Source organism: Cyanistes caeruleus, chromosome 10, assembly GCF_971803275.1.
Source record: "Cyanistes caeruleus chromosome 10, bCyaCae1.hap1.1, whole genome shotgun sequence".
Lineage (NCBI taxonomy): Eukaryota > Metazoa > Chordata > Aves > Passeriformes > Paridae > Cyanistes > Cyanistes caeruleus.
The window spans coordinates 25,277,183-25,304,444 of record NC_141710.1 but is presented as its reverse complement, the minus strand read 5'-3'; the positions used below and the strand labels follow the sequence as shown (position 1 = coordinate 25,304,444).

Sequence of the window (27,262 nt, the reverse complement as noted above, 5' to 3'; positions counted from 1 at the left end):
TGAAGGTTTATTCACCTTTATTTAATGAATTTATTTACACTACAGCAAAACACAGAGAAACTGGAGACAAATGCATTACAATACAATCCATGTACACACTGAAAAATTCCTAATTCACATACAGAGTAATACAGTGAAACACAGCAGCAAATGCAAATACAGAACAATACAAGCCAAATACATATTAACAGAATATAACTATTTCTACAGTTCTGGAAAGGTCAATACATGCTGTTTCATTATTACTGCTATGCCAAACCACAAGGAGCACACAGAAAACACAATACTCATTCGCCACAGAAGCCGGCTTCAGCTCGCACACATACTCACCTTCACACTCCTCTCCACCGCCCCATTATAATCCTGCTGTCGTTGGTCCTCGGGAACGTGGTTCCCGGGAGCCTGAAAACCAGCCTGCCTGCCGAAAACCTCGGTCCGGGGCCGGTCCGTGCCCAAACTTTGGCGATGACTGTCGCCTCGCAGACCGGCCGGGACCGAGGAAAAAAAACCCCAGCTGGGAGGGAAAAAAAAAAAACCCCCCCAGCTGGGGATTTTTTATTCTAAATTTAAAAGTGAATTGCAAGTCCTGGAAAGCAAAAGCCATACATACCAGGTTAGAACCACTCGACACAAACACACACCCCCCTCCTACCCCACGGGAACTCGGTTCCCGGGGGGCCTCAAATTCAGCCTGCCTGACGAAAACCTCGGTCCGGGGCCGGTCCGTGCCCAAACTTTGGCGATGACTATCGCCTCGCAGACCGGCCGGGACCGAGGAAAAAAAACCCCAGCTGGGAGGGAAAAAAAAAAAACCCCCCCAGCTGGGGATTTTTTATTCTAAATTTAAAAGTGAATTGCAAGTCCTGGAAAGCAAAAGCCATACATACCAGGTTAGAACCACTCGACACAAACACACACCCCCCTCCTACCCCACGGGAACTCGGTTCCCGGGGGGCCTCAAAATCAGCCTGCCTGACGAAAACCTCGGTCCGGGGCCGGTCCGTGCCCAAACTTTGGCGATGACTGTCGCCTCGCAGACCGGCCGGGACCGAGGAAAAAAAACCCCAGCTGGGAGGGAAAAAAAAAAAACCCCCCCAGCTGGGGATTTTTTATTCTAAATTTAAAAGTGAATTGCAAGTCCTGGAAAGCAAAAGCCATACATACCAGGTTAGAACCACTCGACACAAACACACACCCCCCCACCCCACGGGAACTCGGTTCCCGGGGGGCCTCAAAATCAGCCTGCCTGACGAAAACCTCGGTCCGGGGCCGGTCCGTGCCCAAACTTTGGCGATGACTGTCGCCTCGCAGACCGGCCGGGACCGAGGAAAAAAAACCCCAGCTGGGAGGGAAAAAAAAAAAACCCCCCCAGCTGGGGATTTTTTATTCTAAATTTAAAAGTGAATTGCAAGTCCTAGAAAGCAAAAGCCATACATACGAGGTTAGAACCACTCAACACACATGCACACAAGCAGACCCAGACCCACCGACTCTCACAGACAGACACACTCTGACACGCAGCAGGAGACTAACTCGCACAGTGACCGCAACCCTTATTTGAAACACTCTGCTGAACAAAATGCCCTGAGATATCTTCTCACTGCTGCTTCTCAACATCAAACGGTAGATCCTCAGAAAATAGGCATCAGAGACCTGCAAGACAACACAAGGTGGTCAGTGAGGAATTCTATGGTAGCTATGACTCAGCCACCCTCTAGGCCCACATATTTTCTACACAAAAACCTCATAGAAAAGAGGAACTGTAACCTTTTATAATTGTTCCACCTAACTCTAACTCTGTGCCAGGGCAGGGCAGCTCCAAACCAATGCAGTTAAGTTACAGAGGCAGGCACAGTGCAGTTAAAGTTAAGTTAAGTTACAGAGGCAGGCACAGTGCAGTTAAAGTTAAGTTAAGTTACAGAGGCAGGCACAGTGCAGTTAAAGTTAAGTTAAGTTACAGAGGCAGGCACAGTGCAGTTAAAGTTAAGTTAAGTTACAGAGGCAGGCACAGTGCAGTTAAAGTTAAGTTAAGTTACAGAGGCAGGCACAGTGCAGTTAAAGTTAAGTTAAGTTACAGAGGCAGGCACAGTGCAGTTAAAGTTAAGTTAAGTTACAGAGGCAGGCACAGTGCAGTTAAAGTTAAGTTAAGTTACAGAGGCAGGCACAGTGCAGTTAAAGTTAAGTTAAGTTACAGAGGCAGGCACAGTGCAGTTAGTTTTACAGAGGCAGGCACAATGCAGTTAAGTTACAGAGGCAGGCACAATGCAGTTAAGTTACAGAGGCAGGCACAGTGCAGTTAGTTTTACAGAGGCAGGCACAGTGCAGTTAGTTTTACAGAGGCAGGCACAATGCAGTTAAGTTACAGAGGCAGGCACAGTGCAGTTAGTTTTACAGAGGCAGGCACAATGCAGTTAGTTTTACAGAGGCAGGCACAATGCAGTTAGTTTTACAGAGGCAGGCACAATGCAGTTAGTTTTACAGAGGCAGGCACAATGCAGTTAGTTTTACAGAGGCAGGCACAATGCAGTTAGTTTTACAGAGGCAGGCACAATGCAGTTAGTTTTACAGAGGCAGGCACAATGCAGTTAGTTTTACAGAGGCAGGCACAATGCAGTTAGTTTTACAGAGGCAGGCACAATGCAGTTAGTTTTACAGAGGCAGGCACAATGCAGTTAGTTTTACAGAGGCAGGCACAATGCAGTTAAGTTACAGAGGCAGGCACAGTGCAGTTAGTTTTACAGAGGCAGGCACAGTGCAGTTAGTTTTACAGAGGCAGGCACAGTGCAGTTAGTTTTACAGAGGCAGGCACAGTGCAGTTAGTTTTACAGAGGCAGGCACAATGCAGTTAGTTTTACAGAGGCAGGCACAATGCAGTTAGTTTTACAGAGGCAGGCACAATGCAGTTAGTTTTACAGAGGCAGGCACAATGCAGTTAGTTTTACAGAGGCAGGCATGGTACAAGGCAGTCGCTGGCGATGTCTGCCGGGTGAACGCGGCGATAGCTGCGGATGCGAAGGCCGGTTCCTCAGGCGAAAAAATCCACGATGACGTCGAGAGGCTGAGATGGCCGATGACGTGAAACACGAGACAACAAGAAGATGGATTGGAACTGCCCTGCCCGGCAAAAGCTCTGGCGAGCTTGCAAAGAAACCCTCTCCCTTGGCTTCAGAGGAGCCCATCCCACTACAGCCCTGTCCTCTAACTTAGCTTCAAAATGCCAACTCACCTGCTCATCTCTGCTCCTTGCCGTGCTCGGGGCAACGCCGAATCCTGCAAAGACAGAAAAGAAAAAAGCACTGAGTTACTGTCACAATGCACAAGGTGGAATTCCCAATGTGGTTCCTTTATTCCATCTTGGACTACAAAAGCTTGTCAGCCAACCAGGGACTGAAACAGAAGAAAAACCACTCAGTCCCACCTCTCGTACTCAAAGATCCCCTGTAAAGTTCTGAAGACAGAGCCCTCAAACGAGTGTGGGGTGCTTTGCCCTGAGGCATGTGCTGTTTTTAACAAATTCGAGTCACCTCCCTTGCTTTCTAGACACTGCTCACCAGCGTGGCAGGCTAGGGGCGGCTGAGGCGAAACGTCTTTCCTTTGATAATGACTGCACGATAAACCTGCAACCCCTTCTGTCTCTCAGAATCCTGTCCGTGACACCGATTCGTGTCAGGATCCACAAGGTGGGATTTGTGATGTGGTTCTTTCCTTCTATCTTAGAGAACTAAAGATTAGCAGCAAACCAGGGACTTTAAACAGAAAAACCTCTCAGTCCCACTTATCATACTCAAAGAACGCCTGTAAAGTTCTGAAGACAGAGCCCTCAAACGAGTGTGGGGTGCTTTGCCCTGAGGCATGTGCTGTTTTTAAGAAATTCGAGTCACCTCCCTTGCTTTCTAGACACTGCTCACCGACGTGGCAGGCTAGGGGCGGCTGAGGCGAAACGTCTTTCCCCTGATACTGACTGCACGATAAACCTGCAACCCCTTCTGTCTCTCAGAATCCTGTCCGTGACACCAATGTGTGTCAGGATCCACAAGGTGGGATTTGTGATGTGGTTCTTTCATTCTATCTTCAAGAACTAAAGATTAGCAGCAAACCAGGGACTAAAACACCAAAACACACACAGAGCTTGCACCCACCTGTCCTCCAGCATCCTGGGCTGGGATATCTTGCAAGTAGACCACCTAAAATAAAAAAAAACCAAGGGATTAAAGTTATAGCAGAAACTGCGACCCCAGCAAGAACAACTGCTTCTCTCCACCAACCGAGGCTCACCTTCCACCTGCTTCGCCTTCCCCGCTGCTATCCGGCTTTACTTCCTAGAAATAAATACAAAGAGCAGAGCTGTAACACAGTGACCGGTTCCAGCCCCGCCACAAAGTAAAGCTGTGACCGACCTTCTCAGGGGGACCCCCTCATCTGGGACAGGTGTTCTGCCAGGAGGTCAATCTGTCTGAATCTGAAAGAAAGTTAGGAAAAAAGTCAAAGTGCTGCAGGGTAACTTCACAGCTCCAGAAACCTGCTGCCAACATAAGAATACCACCTAGACTCCAACTACAGCCCGTATTACAAATCTCCAATTACAAGTGCCCGGGACTTGTCCTTAAACACCTACAACCGGACTGGGCACCAGGGCAGAGCAGCTCCGGACCAAATACCACCAGACACCCATGACACGTGAGACAAGGGGACATGACAAGGAGAGAAAACTCTCTGAGACAAGAAAGTCCTCATGAGGACCGAGAGAATGCTGAACGAGATGACCGAGGAGGGACCCGAGGCGAGCCTGCCGGGCTCCGGTGACCCCGGAGGAAAAAGATGCTAATGGAACAACTATTTTCCAAGAACCGCAAAGACAGATGCCCGAGAATCCTGTGGCTGGAAGCCTCTGCCTGCCTTTGAATCGGCACAAGTCCTTATCCACTGTAAAGAAACACTGCTGCATATAGCTGTTGACACAGCTGAGAACGAGACCTAAGAAAACATCCGATCACATGCTTCTAAAGACAGATGCGATTCTGACGCCAGTCCGACCTCCCGCATCGAAGCTTCGCCGGCGCCGGGCCGAGGAACGCAAAGATGGGAGATGAACGGAAGGACCCCGGGGTTTCTCATAAGCCCCTGGGAGGACTAAGGCAATAGAGATGTTACACAAGATGCACATAAGCCACAGAAGGCACAAGAGACAAGTGACAACACACCCTGGGACTGCTCTGCCCTGCCTGCCTCAGCATTGCGAACCAAAGTGAGGCTTTCCCTTACTGGGGCCTATGGGGTCATTTCCAGAACCTCCCCATCCCCAAAGCTCACTCAAAAACCCAAACCAATCTCAGTCCTGACCCACCGCCCTGCTTTGATCCCCTCTGTGGGCTCCACTTATCTCTCAGAGGGCTGAAGATGTGAGTCACGGCGAGAGGCCGGTCTGGAGCCAAACAAAGCCACCTCGCTGTCTGGGAAGTTCTTCTCTCACCGGGCTGTTGTCTCAGACAAGTATCATCACCTATGATAAAGAAAACCAAATATAAGTGCACAATCTTAGTGGCATATTCACCAAAACCCAACTCTTACTCACCAGCTCTTAGGAACTCCCAGGTCCTCCGGCCGCACGTTTCGGCCACGCTCCGAGGCGGATGCTGTCGTCGCAGGGTACGCCTAGGATAAACGGAGAGAAGGCGATGTAGCGTCACTGAAAGTTGAGCACGCCCTCGCCGCTCCTTCCGACGCCCCCGACTTGCCGTGACTCCTCGGCCACGCCTAAAGGGTACCAGGACCGCACCGACACGTGGACGAGGTCGAGGCTTCGTCACGGACTCCGGTAATATTTGCTGGGGCTCACCAGAGAAGCAAACCGGGTCTCTTGGCAGGTCAGTGAGGGGGCCTCAGCACAGCATCAGGAGGCAGCCTAAAACACACTAACAAGCAGGGATGCTTGGAGTTGCACCAGAAACTGAGACCCCAGCAAGAACAACTGCTTCTCTCCACCAACCGAGGCTCACCTTCCACCTGCTTCGCCTTCCCCGCTGCTATCTGGCTTTACTTCCTAGAAATAAATACAAAGAGCAGAGCTGTAACACAGTGACCGGTTCCAGCCCCGCTGCAAAGTAAAACCGTGACCGACCTTCTCAGGGGGACGCCCATCATCTGGGATGCAGTACTCTGCCAGGAGGTCAATCTGTCTGAATCTGAAAGAAAGTTAGGAAAAAAGTCAAAGTGCTGCAGGGTAACTTCACAGCTCCAGACACCTGCTGCCAACATAAGAATACCAGCTAGACTCCAACTACAGCCCGTATTACAAATCTCCAATTACAAGTGCCCGGGACTTGTCCTTAAACACCTACAACCAGGCTGGGCACCAGGGTAGAGCAGCTCCGGACCAAATACCCCCAGACACCCGTGACACGAGGGGACATGACAGGGAGAGAAAGTCCTCACGAGGACCGAGAGAATGCTGAACGAGATGACCGAGGAGGGACCCCAGGCGAGCCTGCCGGGGTCGGGTGACCCCGGAGGAAAAAGATGCTAACAGAACAACTTTTTCCAAGAACCGCAAAGACGGATACCCGAGAATCCTGTGGCGGGAAGCCTCTGCCTGCCTTTGAATCGGCACAAGTCCTTATCCACTGTAAAGAAACATTGCTGCACATAGCTGTCGACACAGCTGAGAACGAGACCTAAAAAGATCACGTGCTTCTGAATACAGATGCGATTCTGACACGTGTCTGACCTCCCGAATCGAAGCTTCGCCGGCGCCGGGCCGAGGAACGCAAAGATGGGAGATGAACGGAAGGACCCCGGGGTTTCTCATAAGCCCCTGGGAGGACTAAGGCAAGAGACACATTACACGAGATGCACAGAAGACACAGAAGGCACGAGAGACAAGTGACAACACACCCTGGGACTGCTCTGCCCTGCCTGCCTCAGCATTGCGAACCAAAGTGAGGCTTTCCCTTACTGGGGCCTATGGGGTCATTTCCAGAACCTCCCCATCCCCAAAGCTCACTCAAAAACCCAAACCAGTCTCAGTCCTGACCCACCGCCCTGCTTTGATCCCCTCTGTGGGCTCCACTTATCTCTCAGAGGGCTGAAGATGTGAGTCACGGCGAGAGGCCGGTCTGGAGCCAAACAAAGCCACCTCGCTGTCTGGGAAGTTCTTCTCTCACCGGGCTGTTGTCTCAGACAAGTATCATCACCTATGATAAAGAAAACCAAATATAAGTGCACAATCTTAGTGGCATATTCACCAAAACCCAACTCTTACTCACCAGCTCTTAGGAACTCCCAGGTCCTCCGGCCGCACGTTTCGGCCACGCTCCGAGGCGGATGCTGTCGTCGCAGGGTACGCCTAGGATAAACGGAGAGAAGGCGATGTAGCGTCACTGAAAGTTGAGCACGCCCTCGCCGCTCCTTCCGACGCCCCCGACTTGCCGTGACTCCTCGGCCACGCCTAAAGGGTACCAGGACCGCACCGACACGTGGACGAGGTCGAGGCTTCGTCACGGACTCCGGTAATATTTGCTGGGGCTCACCAGAGAAGCAAACCGGGTCTCTTGGCAGGTCAGTGAGGGGGCCTCAGCACAGCATCAGGAGGCAGCCTAAAACACACCAACAAGCAGGGATGCCTGGAGTTGCACCAGAAACTGAGACCCCAGCAAGAACAACTGCTTCTCTCCACCAACCGAGGCTCACCTTCCACCTGCTTCGCCTTCCCCGCTGCTATCCGGCTTTACTTCCTAGAAATAAATACAAAGAGCAGAGCTGTAACACAGTGACCGGTTCCAGCCCCGCTGCAAAGTAAAACCGTGACCGACCTTCTCAGGGGGACCCCCTCATCTAGGACAGGTGTTCTGCCAGGAGGTCAATCTGTCTGAATCTGAAAGAAAGTTAGGAAAAAAGTCAAAGTGCTGCAGGGTAACTTCACAGCTCCAGACACCTGCTGCCAACATAAGAATACCAGCTAGACTCCAACTACAGCCCGTATTACAAATCTCCAATTACAAGTGCCCGGGACTTGTCCTTAAACACCTACAACCAGGCTGGGCACCAGGGCAGAGCAGCTCCGGACCAAATACCCCCAGACACCCGTGACACGAGGGGACGTGACAGGGAGAGAAAACTCTCTGAGACAAGAAAGTCCTCACGAGGACCGAGAGAATGCTGAACGAGATGACCGAGGAGGGACCCGAGGCGAGCCTGCCGGGATCCGATGACCCTGGAGGGAAAAGATGCTAACGGAACAACTATTTTCCAAGAACCGCAGAGACGGATGCCTGAGAATCCTGTGGCTGGAAGCCTCTGCCTGCCTTTGAATCGGCACAAGTCCTTATCCACTGTAAAGAAACACTGCTGCATATAGCTGTTGACACAGCTGAGAACGAGACCTAAGAAAACATCCGATCACATGCTTCTAAAGACAGATGCGATTCTGACGCCTGTCCGAACTCCCGCATAGAAGCTTCGCCGGTGCCGGGCCGAGGAATGCAAAGATGGGAGATGAACGGAAGGACCTGGGGTTTCTTATAAGCTCCTGGGAGGGCTAAGACAAGAGATATGTTACACGAGATGTACAGAAGATACAGAAAGCACAAGAGACAAGTGACAACACACCCTGGGACTGCTCTGCCCTGCCTGCCTCAGCATTGTTTGCTAAAGTGAGCCTTTCCCGCACTGTGGCCCCAGAGGCCATTTCCCAAACCTTCCCCCCCGCATAGCTGACTCAAAACCCCTAACCGGTGTGAATCCTACCCCACCGCCCTGTTTTTATCCCCTCTGTGACCACAGCCCTCGTCTTATCTCTCTGAAGTGAATCTGTGCGAGGGGACGATCCGCTGCTAAGGAAAGCTGCTGCGGGGGCGGTTCCCTTTTGTGTTACGATGAATCTGCTGAGAGAATCTGAAGTATCGCACTTGATGTGACCTAGAACTTCTGGAAATTCTCCTAAAAAAAAAAAAAAGCCAAGAAGAAGAGTCATTATAAAAGCATCTTATTGCCCCTGAACCCCCAACACAAAACCATGAACTTAAATACTCCCTGTATTCAATATTGTTTTCTTTGAGGTGTTTTCAAAACTTCTGCTGCTTCAAATGCCCAAAAAGATGCCTGCTCTTAGCAGGCTGAAGCAAATTGAAAGAGCCTCTTCACTGAAATGAGAGAGGAACCCTAAACCCTCTTTACCCCTGCTGATTCCCCTGGAAGGAATAATGCCCCTTAGCACAGCCTGGGGTTAATATACCCCTAATTGGGCCCGCCTCTTTTTCCCACGATGCCTGGGAAAGGGGAGGCGGCAAATCCCACCGGGTATAAAGGCCCTCAGAGGGAGCGTAGCTGTTTGGCTCCTCTGAGTTAAATTTGAGGTAAGGAGCTCTGCGTAGAAGAAAACTCTTTGGGAAAAAAACAATGTTTTCTTTTCTGCTACAATTACTCAGGACAATGGAGCAAAGGAACAAAAAAAAGGTAAGAAGAAAAACTTTGTGTTTCAGCAGTGTTGCCAGCTAAGTTGGATAATTTATGGACTTCCATAATTATTTTTCAGTGATTACTAAGTAGCACTCCACCTGTGATTAATTAGGGTGGAGAAGAATAGTATTGATTTGAATGGTGTCTCATAGGGACCTTTAATCAGGGCTGTCTACATTCTAAATGAAAATAAGAAAAAGAATGGACTCCCAGGTGGCATTACCATTACATACCTGCTGGCCTCGCTCCCATTGGAGATATTTGGTGCCAGGGTGTGGGTAGAAGTGCCCTGAAATGCAGCTTTAAACCCTTGAAATGCTGGAAAAGGCAACGCTTAAAATGAGCAAACGGGACAGCTAACTCCATTTAAACAAATACAGTGGTAAATAAATGGCTTCTCCCCTTTAATTTAAACCCCTCAGATATTGGGGAAAAGAGTGGTTTTCCTCACTTTAAATCTCTCTGGTGATGGAAAAGGGGGCATTTTCCCCTTAATTCAGATCCATAAGGAAGCATCATCCATGCTTTCCCGTTCCACTTAAAGTGGGAAAAAATAGAAAATGGACAGTCTCTGTCAGTTGATACCTCTAACAGCACAGAAAAAGCACAGTTACCTCCCATTGAGACTATTAAAATTGCAGGGAAAGTGGATTCCTCTTCAATTTGAACACAGGCAATTGTGGAAAAGGAAGCTTTTTCCCTCAGCTTAAACCCCTTTTTTCCTGATAACCCATCCCTTTTTTGGGGCTCTGAAGAGGGAGTGGTGAGGTAGAAGAGGTACCTCGGGATGGTGCTGAGCAACCTCGGGACTAATCCTGCACTCTCGGGATGGTGCTCAGCACCCTCGGGATGGTGCTGAGCACCCTCGGGACTCATCCTGCACCCTCGGGACTCATCCTGCACCCTCGGGATGGTGCTGAGCGCCTTCGGGATGGTGCTGAGCACCCTCGGCATTCATCCTGCACCCCCGGGATGGTGCTGAGCACCCTCGGGACCTGACAAGGTCTGGAACAGAGCCGTCCCCCAGCTGAGCTCCTGGAGTGACTATAGAATAGAATCATAGAATCATTAAATTTGGAAAAGACCTCCAAGAACATCAAGTCCAGCCTTCTCCATTCAGGAGGTTGGTTCTGGACTCCTTGTGCCTCAGGTGCCTCGAGATTGAACTATGAACTTAACTTGGTATTTATATATATTTTTATATGTTTATATATATTATGGAGCACCAAAGTTGTGTGCAACAAGCTGACACGTAAGTTCATGAGGATGCAATTACTGCAATCAGAATGTAGGCTACTCAATTATTTTAGCAAGAAGGTGTAATTAACTGCAGGTTCATGTTGAATGCTGCCTGGTGCCAGATTTCGAGGATTGGCTTACATGGGTAAACACAGCAGTGGGGTTTTACCTAGAGCACAGCCACTAGCTGAGAGATGCAGACTGATGGAAAACAGCAGCGGCTGGATTGGTGGGAGACAAGCCAGAGCAAGACGAGAGGAGCAGAGCATCTTGTCCTTCACCTAGCATCCCAGCTGATAGAGCTGGAGCCTCTAGGGATGTGAACTGAGTGCATCAAAATTTACTGGGTATAATCGCTGCTGAGCCGTTGCTGCCTCGTTATTTAAAAGCATGAATATTAATGAGTTCTTATAGCTTCTTTGGAAAGATCTGCCTGTTATGGCTTATAGATCATAGTGGTACTGGGAGAAAATAAAACTATGTCAAACCGTTTGCCTGTTGCTTGTTTGCAACTCTCCTTCAGCTCATGGGAGCCTGGACACTATTCTGGAGAGGTAGTTTCCTCAGCATGTCTTCCACTTGTGAATTATTTAATGGGAAGCTTTGTCCTAGTAATGAGTGGAATATTCAGTGTGCAATTAATATCTCTGTTGCCCTCGGGCCTTCACAATCCTTGTCAAAATGTACATTGCACCTGTAAAAATTCCATACGGAGCAGCAGGCAGAGAGGTGGCTGTTCATGGACTGTGCATGGAGAGAAGGAAGAGAAAAAAGACAGGAAATCTTACAAGATTTGCTGCATACATAAAGCAGGAGACCATCATGGGCATGAGTGGCACAACAGGACCTGGGAGGTGTGGCACAGAATCCTGTATGGTGCTGAGCAACCTGGCCTGGGAAAGGAGTCCCTGCCCACGGCAGGGCTGAGGTAATGAGCTTTAAGGGCCCTTCCAATCCAAACCATTTTATGATTCTGTGAAGTTAATTTTGTTAATTGTTGTCCCTCATTCCCAGGGCAGTGCCATAGGTGCGTGAGTTCCGTGTCCCTGGTCCTGTTCCATTGTTTTAGAAGGAAGTTTCTGCAAAGAGCCTGATCTTCCCACAACTCATTTCCAACTGGAATTTAACAGATCCCCATCTGCCAAATAATAAATAAGAACCTTTACATGCAACACTCTGTTTCTTAAGCAGAGCTATAAACAAAGCCTAAATAGCAGCTAATTTAGGGAACGAGGTTGGGAAGGCAATGTTGCCATAGCTGCAGCACACGAGTGGGATGAACACCCAGCCCCATGTAGTCAGGTCCCCTGTCATGGTTTAGGGCAAATTTGGGAGAAAACCTCCAATGAGCCCTCCCCACCCCGGGAAGCAAACATACGTAGCGGTTCCCAAAAACCAAACCTACTGCCAGGCTTAAAGGCACCACCGAGAGCTAGTCCCTGTGGCAGTGAAGGGCAGGCTGTGAAGGATTGCAGAAAATGCCTTATTACAACAAAATGACGTGGCTCTGGTTTTCATTATTTTCACTCTGTGGGGAAAGTCCAATGTGGTGAAGCTGGTGGCGTATCAAGGGCAGGGCCAGCAGCAGCAGCAGCAGCTGTGTCTTTCCCAGGGAGAGCAGAGCCAGACATGCTCACAGACTTCCCAGGCCAGCCTTTGGGCAGGCACTGTTGGGGAAGGTGAAACAGGGAAACCTTATGTGATTGTTTTGGCACTAGATTGTGAAAATATGAAGGCTAGAATCAAAGTAGAAATGAAAGCCTGCTTTGAGTTATAGGATACTGAGTACTGGTTAACCAAAGAACAATAGCCTAGCCAGCTAGAGGAGAATCCCTGTTGATAAAACAATGTCCTTCTGCTGATAAGAAGAGTCCAAAAGTAAAGAAGCAAGGAAAGAACTTGTAAAGCTCTGTAGAGTATAAAATGCAACACTGTATGTTAATACAGGGAAGCCCATAGGTTTCCGCAGGGCCCTGTGGCACTGAGAAGTGTGGCGAAGCCACATCTCTTCTGTGCTACACGGGACACCCCCCCTGCGTGGGTTTTTCGGGGTGGACGTCGCCGAGCAGCGTCTGCACCCCTGGTTTCCGCAGGGCCCTGTGGCACTGAGAGGTGTGGCGAAGCCACGTCTCTTCTGTGCTACACGGGACACGCCCCCCTGCGTGGTTTATTCGATGTGAAGCTTGCCAAGCAGCATCTGAACCCCTGGTTTTTGTGGAGCCCCCGTGGAGCTCAGGGGGGCGTTGCAAGGTGACGTCCCACCTGGGCTGGGCGGGGAAAGCCTCTACGTGGTCGAGCGAGGGGAAAACGCTGCCACAGCATCTGCACCCTGATCTCTCTAAAAGTTTTTCCGCTGCAGTGTCCAAACGTAGCTTTTAGACGACTCGGCAGCGTGATTATGTGCGAGTATTACTAAGTGACACCCGAGAACGGACGGGAGGTGCCTGGCTAGCACCCATCGCCCGAGCTCTGAGAGACGAGCCAACATCATTTAAATAAGAGGTGAGTCACAAACCAGTCTATCATGGGTCAGAACTGTTCAACCCCAGACAAAAAGCTGTATAAGCAACTAAAATTCTTACTGAAAGCCAGCCAAAGTAATTTGCCTAAACGAGAACTAAAAACCCTCCTAACCTGGACTCTAGTTAATTTCCCAAACGCAAAACACTCAGATTTTTTTACCAGAGATTTCTGGGACACAGTTGGTAATAAGCTTTTCAATAACATTTCCCGCCGAGATATGGCAGCCGCTAAACTCCTCCCAGCCTGCAGAGCACTGGTAGAAATGTGTGCTGCGAATACACAAGGCGCGACCAGCCCCCCGTACCCCGTGACCTCCGTCTCTCCTACTCCTCCCCCCGACCACGCGGCCCCCGTTCCCCCTACCCCAGTTCCGGCACGCTCCGTTCCCACCCCTCCCCCCGCCTTCCCCGTCCCACCGCCCCCCCGCTTTTGCTCCCCTCCTGCCGTCCCAGCTTCCCACGATGTTGCGGTCCCGCCCCGTTCCACCGTCCCCGCGGCTATGGGCCCTGCCACCGCTGCGGCTCCGCCGATCCCCGGCGGCGCGATACCCGCGGTCCCGCCTTCCCCCGCCGACACCGTGGTTCCCGGCTGCGCCACCCCGCCCGCCCTCGGCATCGCGGTTCCTGCAGCTCAGCTCCCCTACACCCCCTCCGTGCTGCCCGCGCTGCCTTGGTGCCCCGCGGGCTCCGGCGTCCGTGGGGCCGCGGGCCCCGGCCCCGCCGCCGTCCAGCAACACCGTTCTGTGCGGTGCGGCGCGCGCCGATCCGAAATTCGCGCTGCCGCACACCACTCCCCCATGCAGCCCTGCGGCGCTGACGTCATGCACGCATGCGCAGTCACCGCTTCTATCGCCGATGCTCCTGCCGCCGCCGCCCCCGGGCCCCCCGTGCCACCCCCCTGTGCCAGCCTCTCAAACTGCGGAGGGGGAGAAAGAGAACAGGCACGGGACCCCGGCTCTACAACTGCTGACACCCGGGTTGCCTCTGCCACCGCCCAGCCCAGCCACTGTCGAGTCCCCGCCATGCGCCTTCACGCCCCCGCGTCCACCACCGAAGCCGTCCGACGGCGGAACACGGCCCCCGCCTGTCTGCCCCACTGCTAACACCGGCACAGATCCCGTCTGTATCTGCTGCGCCAACAACTCTCCCCGACAATGTGAAACAGCGACAGCCACGGCCACCTCGCACCGATGTGCTGCCACTTCCGGGTTCACCTACGCGGCCACCGTCACAGCCCCTGACAAAACAGCGCGCGCGACTCTTGAAACCCCCTGCACCACCAGCAGCAGCCACGAAACACGGGGGAGAACGGGAGCGAGAAATGGAGGGAAATAAAGAAAGATTATTCACATGCAGATACTGTAGCACAAACAGTGACAGTTCAAGCAAAGGAACTTAGAAAGACTTTGAGAGAAAGTGATCTACCAGAGACGGTTCAAGAAAAAAAAAAAAAAAACAACAAACCCCAAAAAACCAAAATCCCGTTATTTGCATGAATGCGTGTTGTTTTTACCCTTTTGCTTTAATTTTTGTAGTAAAACTTTACCTGTAAATCAGTCCAAGATAAATACCTGGGTTGCCTTAGCCAAAGACTGCAAGCTTTGATACCATCTGTTTGTCTGATCATACTGTTCCCATTCATACACAGCTGCAAAATTTGAAAAATTTAGCCAACCAAACTCATTGATAATTCTAAAGTGAATCAATCTGACCGTCAAAAGTTAGAGAAGCTGGACAATTTGTTTAAAGGTTTAAGCTTTGCACCTTGGCTAAGAGAACTCTGTAAAATAAGCTTAATTGTTTTAGTAAGTGTTAATTGTAGTCTTAGCAGCAGTACCCATTATACTTCAGTGTGTGCAAAAACTAACAAGACAGTTTCTATTATCTTAAATAGTTCATCGAGACAGGGGAGATGTTGGGGAAGGTGAAACAGGGAAACCTTATGAATGTGATTGTTTGGCACTAGATTGTGAAAATATGAAGGCTAGAATCAAAGTAGAAATGAAAGCCTGCTTTGAGTTATAGGATACTGAGTACTGGTTAACCAAAGAACAATAGCCTAGCCAGCTAGAGGAGAATCCCTGTTGATAAAACAATGTCCTTCTGCTGATAAGAAGAGTCCAAAAGTAAAGAAGCAAGGAAAGAACTTGTAAAGCTCTGTAGAGTATAAAATGCAACACTGTATGTTAATACAGGGAAGCCCATAGGTTGTATGTAAATTCTTTAGTGGGTGTGTCTCATGGTGATTGGTTTCTGGTAATTAGAATATTCACGATAGAAAAAGATATATTGGATTGTAACAAGAACTTTGCTCACTTTACTCTTACCTCTTGCCTCTTTACTCTTCTCTCTTCCCTCCTCCCTTTACCCCTCTCCCCTCTCCCCCCTCTTAACTCTCAGCCCCCTCTCCCTGCTCCTACCCCTCTCGCCTTCCCTGCTCTTTCCCTCTGTTGCTCTCTTACTCCCTCCCTCCCCCTTCCAACCTCACCTCCCCTGCTCTACCTGCTCTCTCTCCTCTCCCCCTGACCACGTGGACGCCGAGGCTGGTGGCGGACACGGGTCTCCCCTCCTTGTACCCTTGTAATAAATTGCTTATACTTGAACAGCTTGACCCTGGAGAAGTCTCTCACCACGAGCGAGTGTTTTTGCATCTCCAATAATGCACCAAACTGGGATGGGAGCCCGTGCGCTGACTTGCCGACAGCCAGAATGGGGCTGGCAGAGATAGGAAAACCCCAGGGCTTGTGCCGCCTCCGCACACCGGATCCGTGGGCCGCTCCAAGCTCTTTACACACCGCTAACTCTTGTATTTCCCTGACGCATAATTCATACCTTTTTAGCAGAAGGTAAAAACTTCATAACTGTTAATGTGCGAGTGTTCATTAATGTGAGTATGCCAGACAGCCCTTGGATTTGGAAGGCGCTCTTGAGAAAGAGCCAAAGTCTGTCCTCTGTGAGCAGATTTTTTTTGAAAGCTCAGAGGCTGGTGGGCACCGGTCTCCAAATGATTCTCCAGTGGCTGCTGCTTCATCCTGGTTCCGCTGAAGAACTTGGAACATCACAGAAGCAGAAATAAACAAACAGATAATTTCCTCTATACAAGGCATGGTGCTGGATGTGCTGTATATTCCACGTCTCTGTCCTGCACAGAGCAGTCAACCGAGCACAGAAGGGAGATAAGAGCATTTGTTCCCACAAGGAACGTGGAGAGGATGAAAAACAAGTTTTCTGTTGTGTTCCATGCAGGGCTGTTTATAATGCCTGTGACTATTTTTAAGCCTGAGAAATGAAGGGCTGCCAGCTGCAGCTGAGGGAAGGTGCATTGTATTCTGGAGCACTGTCAGGTGAACAGAGCAGATACTTGTTACCCAGCAGCCCAGCCAGCACAGGGACATTGGTGACACCACCCTCCCCATCCCTCTCCTTGGCAGAAGTCTGGCTGCAGGCACTGTCCTGGTAAGTGGAACTGCGTGCCTGCTACTGGGCTGACACCAACATTCACGGGGACAATGTCACTGTGAAAAACCTTCCAAAAGATATTGCTGGGTGGAAAAGGCAATCTCTAGGTGTAGAGGAGGAGCAAGGTCTGCTGTTGCTGCTGCCTGTTCTGTAAGACCATGTTTGGCGGTATGGAGACATGGGCAGGATGAGGGCATGGGCGGAATGGAGGCACAAGCAGCCAGGAGTACCCTGCCCCTGTTGGAACAGAGGAAGGATAGCTGCCTGTGAGGCTGCCCCAGGAACCAGGGATGGAGAGCAAATCAGAGAACATCAGAGATACTCCAGCTCCTTTGGCAAGGTGAACAGCCAGCCCCTTACAATCTCTCACCCCACTGCTGACACACAGGAACTCCTGGATACTGACAGCAGCTATTTTCAACAGCCTCTGACACAGTAGAGTGAGAAATAATTTCCCAGAGCCAGAATCTCTCTTTTGAGTGTTTTGGAGAGGTCTGAGGCCACCCAAACTCATGCTGTAGAGTATCACGGACTCTGGAACTGGCTCCCCAGGGAAGTGGTCACAGCCTGAAGCCTGACAGAAGTCAAAGAAGCATTTGGAAAATGCTCTCAAGCAGATGGTGGGATTTTGGGAATTGTCCTGTGCAGGGCCAGGAGTTGAACTCAGTGATTCCTCCAGCAGCAGGATGTGTCCATCATCCAGTGTCTGCGCTATGGGGACTCAGGAATAGCAGACAAAGATGTCAGTGCTTTGAAGGACTCCAACCAGGGGCAGGAATCTTTCAATGAACCTCCTTGGCCAGACTCAACTTCCTAGAGGTAACAGAGGGGTTTTGCTCCAAAGCAGAAATTCCCAAGCACTGCTGACGGCCCCACCCCAGTCAGACCAGTCACACCAGGGATCACAGCCCTGGCCAGAGGCACAGCTCTGAGTCTGGGCAGGGCTGGGGGGGCAAAGAGCTGTGCTGGGAGCAGCCCCTTGGCAGGGACACTGCCCACAGGGATACCCCCAGTGCTGTGGGGCAGTTCCACTACAGAAATAGTTTTAGCAGTTTGGACTCACTGGTACAATGATAAAGTAAGGAAACTTCCAAATTAAACCCCACAGGGATATCCACTGAGGGGAATTTCATTTGCTGACATACCTAAGCCATGGCCAAGGTTGTACAGGACAAGTGTCTCAGCCACTGTTGCAAGCACCGGAGGGACTCTTACTACAGAGTCATGGAATCATTAAGGCTGAATGGCAGAAAACATTTCCAAAAAGGGCTGGAAGCAAACGGCTGTGCTGAGGGGAAATACAAAGGGCAGGGCAGAGCTTGGGATTGCAGCAAGACCATCCAAGTGGCGCTGGCTTTGGCAAAGCAGCACCTGTAATTTCATGCTCATCCAGCCCCCAGGCTGGCCGAGCTGTGCAGTTTGTGCAGCACAGAGCAGCCCTCAGCCCTGGCCAGCAGCCCTCGCCGACACCCAGGGTTGACCCACGCCCACCCACACCACCGCTGCCCACTGCTCCTGGCTCACCTGCCATCCCTCTGCTGCCAGAAGCAAAGACCAAGGAAAATGTCTGTATTTACCACTGAGAGCTGCCTGAAACCTTCCTCAGACCTCCAGACCTGCTATATCCAAATGACAAGTGACTGTCAAAGTAGGAGCTCAACGCAGTGCACAAGTTTAGACCTTTCCCATAGTTTTGGAGATATTTGTGCACAACCAGGCAGGCTGGGCTTAACACACACTCCAGTGGAAAAGGGCAACTTCCCAGACCTAGACCTGGAGCAAAGTGTCCGGGGTGGCTCGTTTTCATTGCTAAATCCCCCAGAAAACATCCACAAGCAAAACAGAGAAAGGGACTTGGAACAGAAGAATTTGAAAGCCTAAACAAAGGTCAAACCACAAGTGTTTGAGCAGTGTGGGAAAAGCTGCCTGCCCTTACCTCCTTTTCCAAAGGACATCATACCATGTTCTTATTTTACCTCCTGCAGTAGTGACAGCCTTCCCAGCCTCACGGTAGCGCAAATGTCTTGTTGAAAGCTCCCAACAACATGCCACAATATCAGCAGATGCCTGTACTTGTGCAACGCCTGCCTGCCCCAGCGCCGATCACTATTTGCTAATACAAATCCTTACTTTTCATGTCAGTGCGCCTCTCCAGTGCAAACAGCAAGTCGGAAGGTGACCCTGGTTAAAGGTTCCTGATAACCTGTAGCAAGATAGTGACTTGGCTTATTTTCACTTACATATTTCCCTGGAGAAGCTGTAGCTGTCAGGAACCTGGATTCAAGCAGAAGTCCATAAAATCTCATGCAGTGTCTACCTGAGCTGAGGAGGAGGAGCTGGACATAAACTGAAACTGTTTGGACACCAAAAGCACTTGGCAAAATAGAAACAAAACGCAACTAGTCCCCATGATACGCAGCCAGCCACACCACTGCCTCTAGTGTCCAGTTTCCCAACTGGAACACTTTCCCAGGGATATTAGCTTGAGGGGGCTCAGCCAAGCCCCTGCTCGCAGCCCACTCCATGCAGATGCAAGCCAGGGATCACAGTCCCGTTCTCCCGGAGGGGTGGGAAGGCTGGGGCTGGGTTTAGGGAGGTTGGCGGCCACTGAGAGACTTGGCTGCCAGAGTGCTAGTGCTGGAAAAGGCCCCGCAGTCATGCTTTTGGAATGCTCCCCTGCTCCTAAGACATTACACAATTATTTCCCCTCCCCGCAAACCCCCCTAATATAAATGTTTAAGAATGAGCTCAGCAGTAAAGAAAGGGAACTTTTTTTCCTTTTTCTGAAGAAAACACAGAGCGGCCACTCCATAAGCAAGGCTGTCCATGGGGACACTGCTGGAGCAGGGGCTGTGGGGACGGATGTGGGATGGGGCAGCAGCCCCCAGGCTCCCATCCCAGGTCAGACACTGCCTGGGAGACCAGGCAACTTGGGACCCACAGCCCAAGGCCACCGTCAAGGGATGACAACCCGCATCAACGAAAGTGCAGCTGACCCACCCTCACCACACCCAGGGACCCCCAGCCCAGGCACGTTCACCCCACCCTGTCGCACTGCATCCCACCCAGCAGCCCAGCTGGGCCACCCACCCTATGCCCCATTCCCCCACCCTTGCACTGACCCCACACCCCAGTAACCCCAACTTTAAGCCCACACCTGACCAGAGGCAGTAACCCCACACCCCATTAGGAACGCAGATCTCAGTCCCTCCAAACCCGACAAGGAAACCCTGACCCCAGTTCCCCCAAGCCCCAGCAGTAACCACGAAGCCCTGTTTCTCCGGACTCCACCAGTAACTTAGACCCCACCACAACCAGTAACCCAGACCTCAGTTCCCCCAGATCCCAGCTCGGGCCCCCCTCCCCACCAGTATCCCCCCGTCCCCGGCTGTCCCCGCTCCGCTCGGCTCCCCCGGACCCCGCACCTCTCTCGGCCTCTGCCCGGTCCCGCTCCCTTCTCCAGTTCCGTCCCGGCCCCGCCGCGCGGCTCCGGGCACCGCCCCGAGCGGGGCCGTACCGTGATGGGCTGTACCGTGCCGTGATGGGCTGTACCGAGCCGTGATGGGCTGTACCGAGCCGTGCGGGACTGTACCGGGGGCAGAGCGGGAACGCGGGCCCGTGCGGGGCCGGGCGGGGCCGAGCAGACCAGAGCCGACCCGACTCTACCCGAGCCGTGCCTACTCGGGTCTCTACCCGAGCCGTGCCTACTCGGGTCTCTACCCGGGCCGTGCCTACTCGGGTCTCTACCCGGGCCGTGCCTACTCGGGTGTCTACCCGGGCCGGGGCTACTCGGGTGTCTACCCGGGCCGGGGCTACTCGGGTGTCTACCCGGGCCGTGCCTACTCGGGTGTCTACCCGGGCCGGGGCTACTCGGGTGTCTACCCGGGCCGGGGCTACTCGGGTGTCTACCCGGGCCGGGGCTACTCGGGTGTCTACCCGGGCCGGGGCTACTCGGGTGTCTACCCGTGCCGGGGCTACTCGGGTGTCTACCCGGGCCGGGGCTACTCGGCTGTCTACCCGAGCCGGGGCTACTCGGCTGTCTACCCGAGCCGGGGCTACTCGGCTGTCTACCCGAGCCGGGGCTACTCGGCTGTCTACCCGAGGCGACCCGAGCCGCGCCGACCCGAGCCGCGCCGACCCGAAGTCAAAGAAGCATTTGGAAAATGCTCTCAAGCAGATGGTGGGATTTTGGGAATTGTCCTGTGCAGGGCCAGGAGTTAAACTCAGTGATTCTTGTGGATACCTTCCAGTTCTGTACTGCATGATTCCAGAATCACTGCAGTGCCTCGACCAAGCTGTGGCTCTGTATAGTGCCTCCCCATGGCAATCCCAGCAACCACTAACACAGGTCTGCCTGGCTTCCCTGAGGAGCTACTCTCTCTCATGTCCTGGAGGTTTGATGTGTGTTCATCAAATTGAAAAAGGATTTAAAAATAAAGGAGTATCATAAACACCCTAAACAATCAGATCTATATAGCATGTTGTCAATATAGATAACATTATTTAAATAATAAGCTCAGAACTTTCACCTGTAAATTAAAACCTCTTATTGAAATATATGCTGATTACAAGGCAAATGTCTTTGTTTTAATTATCTTAATTATGGGCTTTTAACGTCAAGAATCTGAATAATAATAATAATCTGAATAATTAATATAATTATCTGAATAAAATAATCTAAATAAAATAAAATAAAAAATCGTAATAATCTGAAATAAAAACACTCATAAATGGCAGCATGTAACAACAATAGCTGCAGCTGCTGGCACTTGGACTGGGCTGTCAGGGTGAGGAATTACGTGATTCCTGGGGAGGGCATGGTGGGTGGTGGGTGTGCAGGGAGACTATAGGGCTGAGAACAGTGTCTGAACATACCTGTCACATGAAGTGATGGTGGCAGCTTGGACTAACTGCATTTATCATCCCCAGTTGTATAGCTCCCACCCCTGAGTACTGCATGTGGGGGAGAGTTGCTTGCGAGTAGGAAGAGAAGGAGACTGGGCTGGTGCATGTGTACTCAGTTAATTTTAATTAGTTAATTAATTTAGTTAGTTGATCAGTTTTCCATTGTTTTGTCCTACCTGGGTGAGGCACAGCTGTGACTGCTGCATCCCTGGAGAAATGCTTGCCATGGACCAGGTCTGAGAAAGGCCTATCAGCTGTGCCCCTTCCACGAATGAGTCTGACAGTGCTTGGGGCAGAAGATCCCACAGCCACAGGGTCCAAGCAGCTACCTCCTGCAGCATGTGCCTCCTCACAGGGCACTGAGCTCAGTCCGTGGGCACTGGGATATTAGGCAAAGCCATTTCCAAGCAAAGGAGATGTGCTGATCTCTGCTTCTCAGTAGACAGGCTGCAATTCCCACTCCACAATGGTATGTGGAGAAGGAGAATTAACTTGCATTTTCTCTGGTTCACCACTAGCAATTTCATTCCCCCTTTTGGGCTCCTGCTTCCACTCCCATTGCCTGTTCCTGAAAAACTAATTTTCAGACGCTCATTAGGATGGTGTGTCATTGGAGTGTCCTGCCTCATCCTCAGCACACTGTGTGCTCAGTTGTCCTACTGCCTTTAGAAGTGCCCCCAGAGAGGGTTTCTGCTATGCTCCCAGCCTTGCAAGACATTTTGGAGAAAACCAGTGAGCTGAAGGGCAGATTGGCAGGCAGATTCAGATTGTTTTTCTTTTCTAGCTGGACATAGAGAAATAGGAAATCTTTAGAGACCTTGAAAAGGAAAAGTACTTCCCTCTGAATTGCTAAACCGATGGCATGGCTAAGAATAGCCTCTGAAGGGAGAGGGAAGATGAATGACATGAGGCATTCAGCACCTTTTCTTACTGTGCACTAGTTGTGAAATTTAAAAAGTGAAGTATCAAGGCACGTGCAGGCGAAGGGGAATGGCCAGTCACGCTGTGGACGTTTGGAGGAGTGTGTTATTATGTAAAGCAAATTGCGGAAAGGTTAGCAAATACCGCTGCTTCCCTCGGGAGCTCTTCTCTTGCCAAAGCCATTAGTGCACTGGCAGGATAACAGATCCTCTCTGCTAATTCTCTAGGTCATAAGCAAATTGAGACAGAAAAGCTGATCTGCTATCAATCTACATTAGGCACAGGAGTCCAGCTCACCTGTCCAGCAGCCACTGGTTTACAGAAAGTTTAAGGCTGGAATATCAAATTATAATTAAACTGATCCCATTTTGCTCACTGCTCAGGCAGGCTGGGCATAGAGCTCTGGGACAGGGCTGTACAATTCTTGCTGTCCCCAGGTGAGAGCACGGCACAGGGAGGGCAATTCCTCAGACAGTGCCCCGGGACTTCCACCGTGCTGCTTCATCCTTTCAGGGAAATCCACAGCCATGGTGTTGCAGCTATGCTCCATGTCCAGGGGCTCTGGGGTTGCGGCCCCACAGGGAGGGCTCGGATTCAGGCAGTTTGTGCTTACCTCAGAGTCTTGATGCCAGCTCACAGTTGTGCAGCTTGCAATTTGGAAAGGGACAGATCAGGGAAATGTTGCATATGGGATGTGGGAAACTCCTTCCCTAGAGAGGAAGGGGTGAGTGAGGGCAGGAGGAGGCAGAGTTTTTTCTAGAAACAACCCAAGTATCTCCCAGCATGGGCAGAAAGAGTTTTCGATAACCTCAATATAAACTGCTTAGTGCGATTAAAACAACCCGCTCTCATGGAAGGGAAAGCATTCCTCCCAGGGAGGATTAAGCCCAGGTCTGGAGCCCCTCCCTCCATGGACACACCAGTCTGTGGATGAGTACCCTGGGCATGGCAGGTGCTGGGACAGTGGTCTTCTCTGCCATGCGTGCAGAGAGGTTTAGCCTGGATATTAGGTAAAGGGTATTCCCACAGCAGGTGGTTGAGCACTTGAACAGGGTCCCCAGGGAATGGTCATGGCCCCAAGGCTGCTAGAGCTCAAGAAGCATCTGGACAATGCTCTCAGGCACAGGGTGGATTTTGGTGTTCTGTGCAGGGCCAGGAGTTGATCCATGCAGATCCCTTCCACCTCAGAATATGTGCTTCCATGACTTCAAACACAAGTGGTGCCTGCAAAACCTCCAGAGTCACATTTGCAGTGAACAAAGACACCCACCTGCACATCATTTCAAATCCTGCCTTTGATCTCAGGTTCCGGTAACAACCTTCTCCCCATCCAATTACTTGTCTTACAATTGACATAGAAATATTAAATTCCTAAGAACTAAAGCGCTTTCAAAGTATAACCTACTTTCAAAGTAGACAAGATTTATCGTGGAAGCATTTGCTTTCTAGTCCTTGACATTATCAAAGTCACTGATGCCTCATCAGCAGCTCCATAAATGAGGCCTCCAAACACAATGTCTAGTTGCCTTTTGCTGAGCACTGTTTGCTGGCTGAGCTCTGATGATGGCAGTCTGGCACAAGTCCAGATTTTTGTTGGTGTTACATTTGGTCAGGGTGTGATTTCAGCAGAGGAACCCCAGCAAAGGCATTTGCCATTGCAGGGAAAGGAATTCAAACAGCCATCGTGGAAGTGCTCCATCCCTAGAAGTGTTCAAGGCCAGGACGAAGCAACCTGGTCTAGTGAAGGTGTCCCTCCTCATGGCAAGGGTGGAATGAGATGAGCTTTAAAGTCACTTCCAACTCAAACCATTCTGTGATTCCATGATCCTTCAGAAGCAGCAACAGCAGGACACAACTGAGCAAAGAACAATTTGGTAAATGCTACTGTAGCACGAGTCTTGACCTACAGATATCACTACAAAGTGACTATCCCAGAGGAGGACTTCCCTGTAAGGGTCACACCACTGCCTCACAGCCACATCCAGCCCCTTCTGCCTCCCTGGTGGCACTAGAGCTGGTCCTGGCTGCGCCCCTCTGACTGTGTGGCAGGTGGTGGCCCTGTCACCATCCCCTATGACTCTATAACCATGTGACCATGGTGTGCTGTGGGCATCCTTCTGCTGCCACACACTTCCAGGCGCAATCAAGTCTGTCCTGCAACCCTCTGACCATTGCTGAGTAGCAGAGGCAGCCGCTGGCAATGTGGGCTCACTGCTGCTAGCCACAGCATCCAGAAAACAGCTCAAATTAAAACTGGGAAACCTTTGCAATGGAGCAAGCACCAGGCTTCTGGTAGCGGCGGCAGCAGCAGCAGCAGCAGCAATGGTGCCCCTGGTCGACACCTCTGCCTGGTCCCAGCTCTCATCATAAATTGCTGCACTAACCTACATGGAGAGGCATTAACTTTCTCTCCTAAAACAAGGTGCAATTAGTTGGGCTTAAAAGAACACCAAGCAGTGCTAATTACTCTCTAAAAGATGAATAGAATTAAGCCAGAGAAGCAGAAAATTACCTTTGTGGGAGATCTGTTGCAGAGTTTAACTGAACAAGGATGGTAGCTGGATTGACAATGAAGAATTTGTCTTTTAACACCAGTTCATAAGCACCTTGACTATCACCTTTTTTTTGCTCCTGGAAATCACCTAGAGTTTGAATTAATAATTTAATAATAAATAATAACGAGCTAATAAATAATTAATCAATATTTACTTAATAATTCATAAATAATATTTAATTAATATTTAATTAATAATCAATAAATAAAAATTAATAAGTATTAGCTAACGAATAAATAATAAATATTTAATTACATAATTAATGATAAGTAATACTTAATAGTATTACATTATAATTAGTAAATAATAACACTCTAATAAATAAAAATATTTAATTAGATAATGATTAACAAATAGTATTTAATAATAGTAGATAATATTTAATCATTATTTATTAATACTTCGTTAAACTAATACATATAAGGATAACAAAATATCTTGTTAAAAGTAATTATAATTAATAATAATTTTATTATTTTAATAAAACGAGCAAAATAAAGCAATGTAATAAAGAAAATCGTTATTATTTTAAACAAAATCAAACTAAAATAATAAAAACGAAAAAACCCCAGCTTTATTCTCGATATTTTAAACATTATCTTCAATCCAGAAACTACAAAACAGCTCCTCTCTGTCCCGCAGAAACAACAGCTCGTCTCCCTGTGCCACTCCAGACCCCGCACCCGCCTCCGGCCGCCCGAAAAGCCCAGGACGTGGCAGAAAGAATTGGCCACGACCAGCCCCGCCGCCCCAGGACACCGCCGGCCCCCAGATTCTGGCCCCAGCAGACGCGGGCATGGCGCCCGACCTCACCGGCGCTCCCCAGTTCAGTGAGCGCAGTGCTCCCGTCCTGGCGCACCGGTGCTCCCTGGACCGCTCACGCCGCCGCCCGCCGCCGCCTCTCCGCCGCCGCCTCTCCACCGCTCGCCGCCGAACTAAGGGCCGCACCCCTCCAGCTCACGCTATTTATAGCCCACGGCCGGCCAGCCCAGCCAATCACAGCCCGAGGCAGCGCCGGGCCCGCCAATCCCAGCCCGCCCGTTCCCGCCGCGCTCGCCTCCGCGACCCCCCGCTGTCCCCTCAGGCCCCGCTCCCGTGATCCCGCCTGCTCCCCGCCTTCTCCCCGTTTCTTTGGCGAAGTTACGGCCGGGACCTGAACGGGGAGCCCCCGCCCACGCTTCCTGGGACCCAGCAGCACCTCTCGGGGCTGCGGCAGCTCGGCTGCACCGGCTCCCAAAGCGACAGCGGCCGGAGCGGCACCCCAGCAAAACGGGGGAGCGGGAACGGGCCACGACTGAGCGGGCTGAGCTTGGCGGGACCGCGCCTGGATTCAAAGGGCGGCTGTAATTGGCCACCTAGAACCATAACCTAGAACCATAACCTAGAACCCTGACCTAGAACCCTGACCTAGAACCCTGACCTAGAACCCTGACCTAGAACCCTGACCTAGAACCATAACCTAGAACCCTGATCTAGAACCCTGACCTAGAACCGTAACCTAGAACCCTGACCTAGAACCCTGACCTAGAACCATAACCTAGAACCCTGATCTAGAGCCCTGACCTAGAACCATAACCTAGAACCCTGACCTAGAACCATAACCTAGAACCCTGACCTAGAACCATAACCTAGAACCATAACCTAGAACCATAACCTAGAACCCTGACCTAGAACCATAATCTAGAACCCTGACCTAGAACCATAACCTAGAACCCTGACCTAGAACCAATCCACCAGGATTGGCGGAAGCTTTGAGGCTGCGGCCCATGGGAGCGCGAGGTGCTCAGTTAGGCAAAGCCAGGGGTGCTCGCAGGGTCCGCGATCGCCCTGGGCCCCGCTCGCCAGACTCCCGTCCCCTTCTCCGGCCCTCTCTATTGCCCTAGTCCCGCCTAAAAGGCCCCCGCAGAGCCTCTATGGGAGCGCCCCAGCGGCACTCAGGGCAGGGGGCGGGGAGGGGTGTAGCCACCAGCTCGCCCGGGTGTGGTGCCAGCTCGCAAAGCTGCGATGGCAGCGCGGAGCAGGGAGCGGCGGTGCGGAGGGTGTGCACAGCTCGCTGCGGGCTCTGAGCGCCTCTTCCCTCGCAGCGGTTCCTCTTCTGCGGGGACTTGGACTGCCCGATTAGGTGTCTTCTCAGTAGACAGGCTGCAATTCCCACTCCACAGTGGCTATCACAGACGCAGGCAAAATCCCGGCTCTGCCAGCCATTTC

The 27,262-nt window shown here is 51.0% G+C and overlaps 1 long non-coding RNA gene across 6 annotated transcripts; it reads right to left on the bottom strand.

Moving 5' to 3' along the window:
* On the bottom strand, window positions 1–25,991 carry LOC147651397 (uncharacterized). Of its 6 annotated transcripts, XR_015274313.1 has the most exons (20): window positions 25,868–25,991; window positions 25,012–25,141; window positions 20,917–24,354; window positions 18,198–18,995; window positions 9,687–10,497; window positions 8,743–8,934; window positions 7,809–8,533; window positions 7,687–7,730; window positions 7,527–7,592; window positions 7,263–7,342; window positions 7,035–7,190; window positions 6,119–6,182; window positions 5,997–6,040; window positions 5,837–5,912; window positions 5,573–5,652; window positions 4,398–5,500; window positions 4,276–4,319; window positions 4,140–4,184; window positions 3,227–3,270; window positions 1–1,653 (listed from the first exon to the last, which is right to left on the bottom strand). It is a non-coding gene; the product is annotated as an uncharacterized LOC147651397 (long non-coding RNA). The 6 variants fall into 6 exon arrangements; XR_015274314.1 differs by having other exon boundaries at window positions 7,809–8,934; window positions 18,914–18,995; XR_015274318.1 differs by lacking the exons at window positions 20,917–24,354; window positions 25,012–25,141; window positions 25,868–25,991 and adding an exon at window positions 20,191–20,338 and having other exon boundaries at window positions 7,809–8,934; window positions 18,198–18,876.
* Between the last annotated feature and the right edge of the window lie 1,271 nt (window positions 25,992–27,262).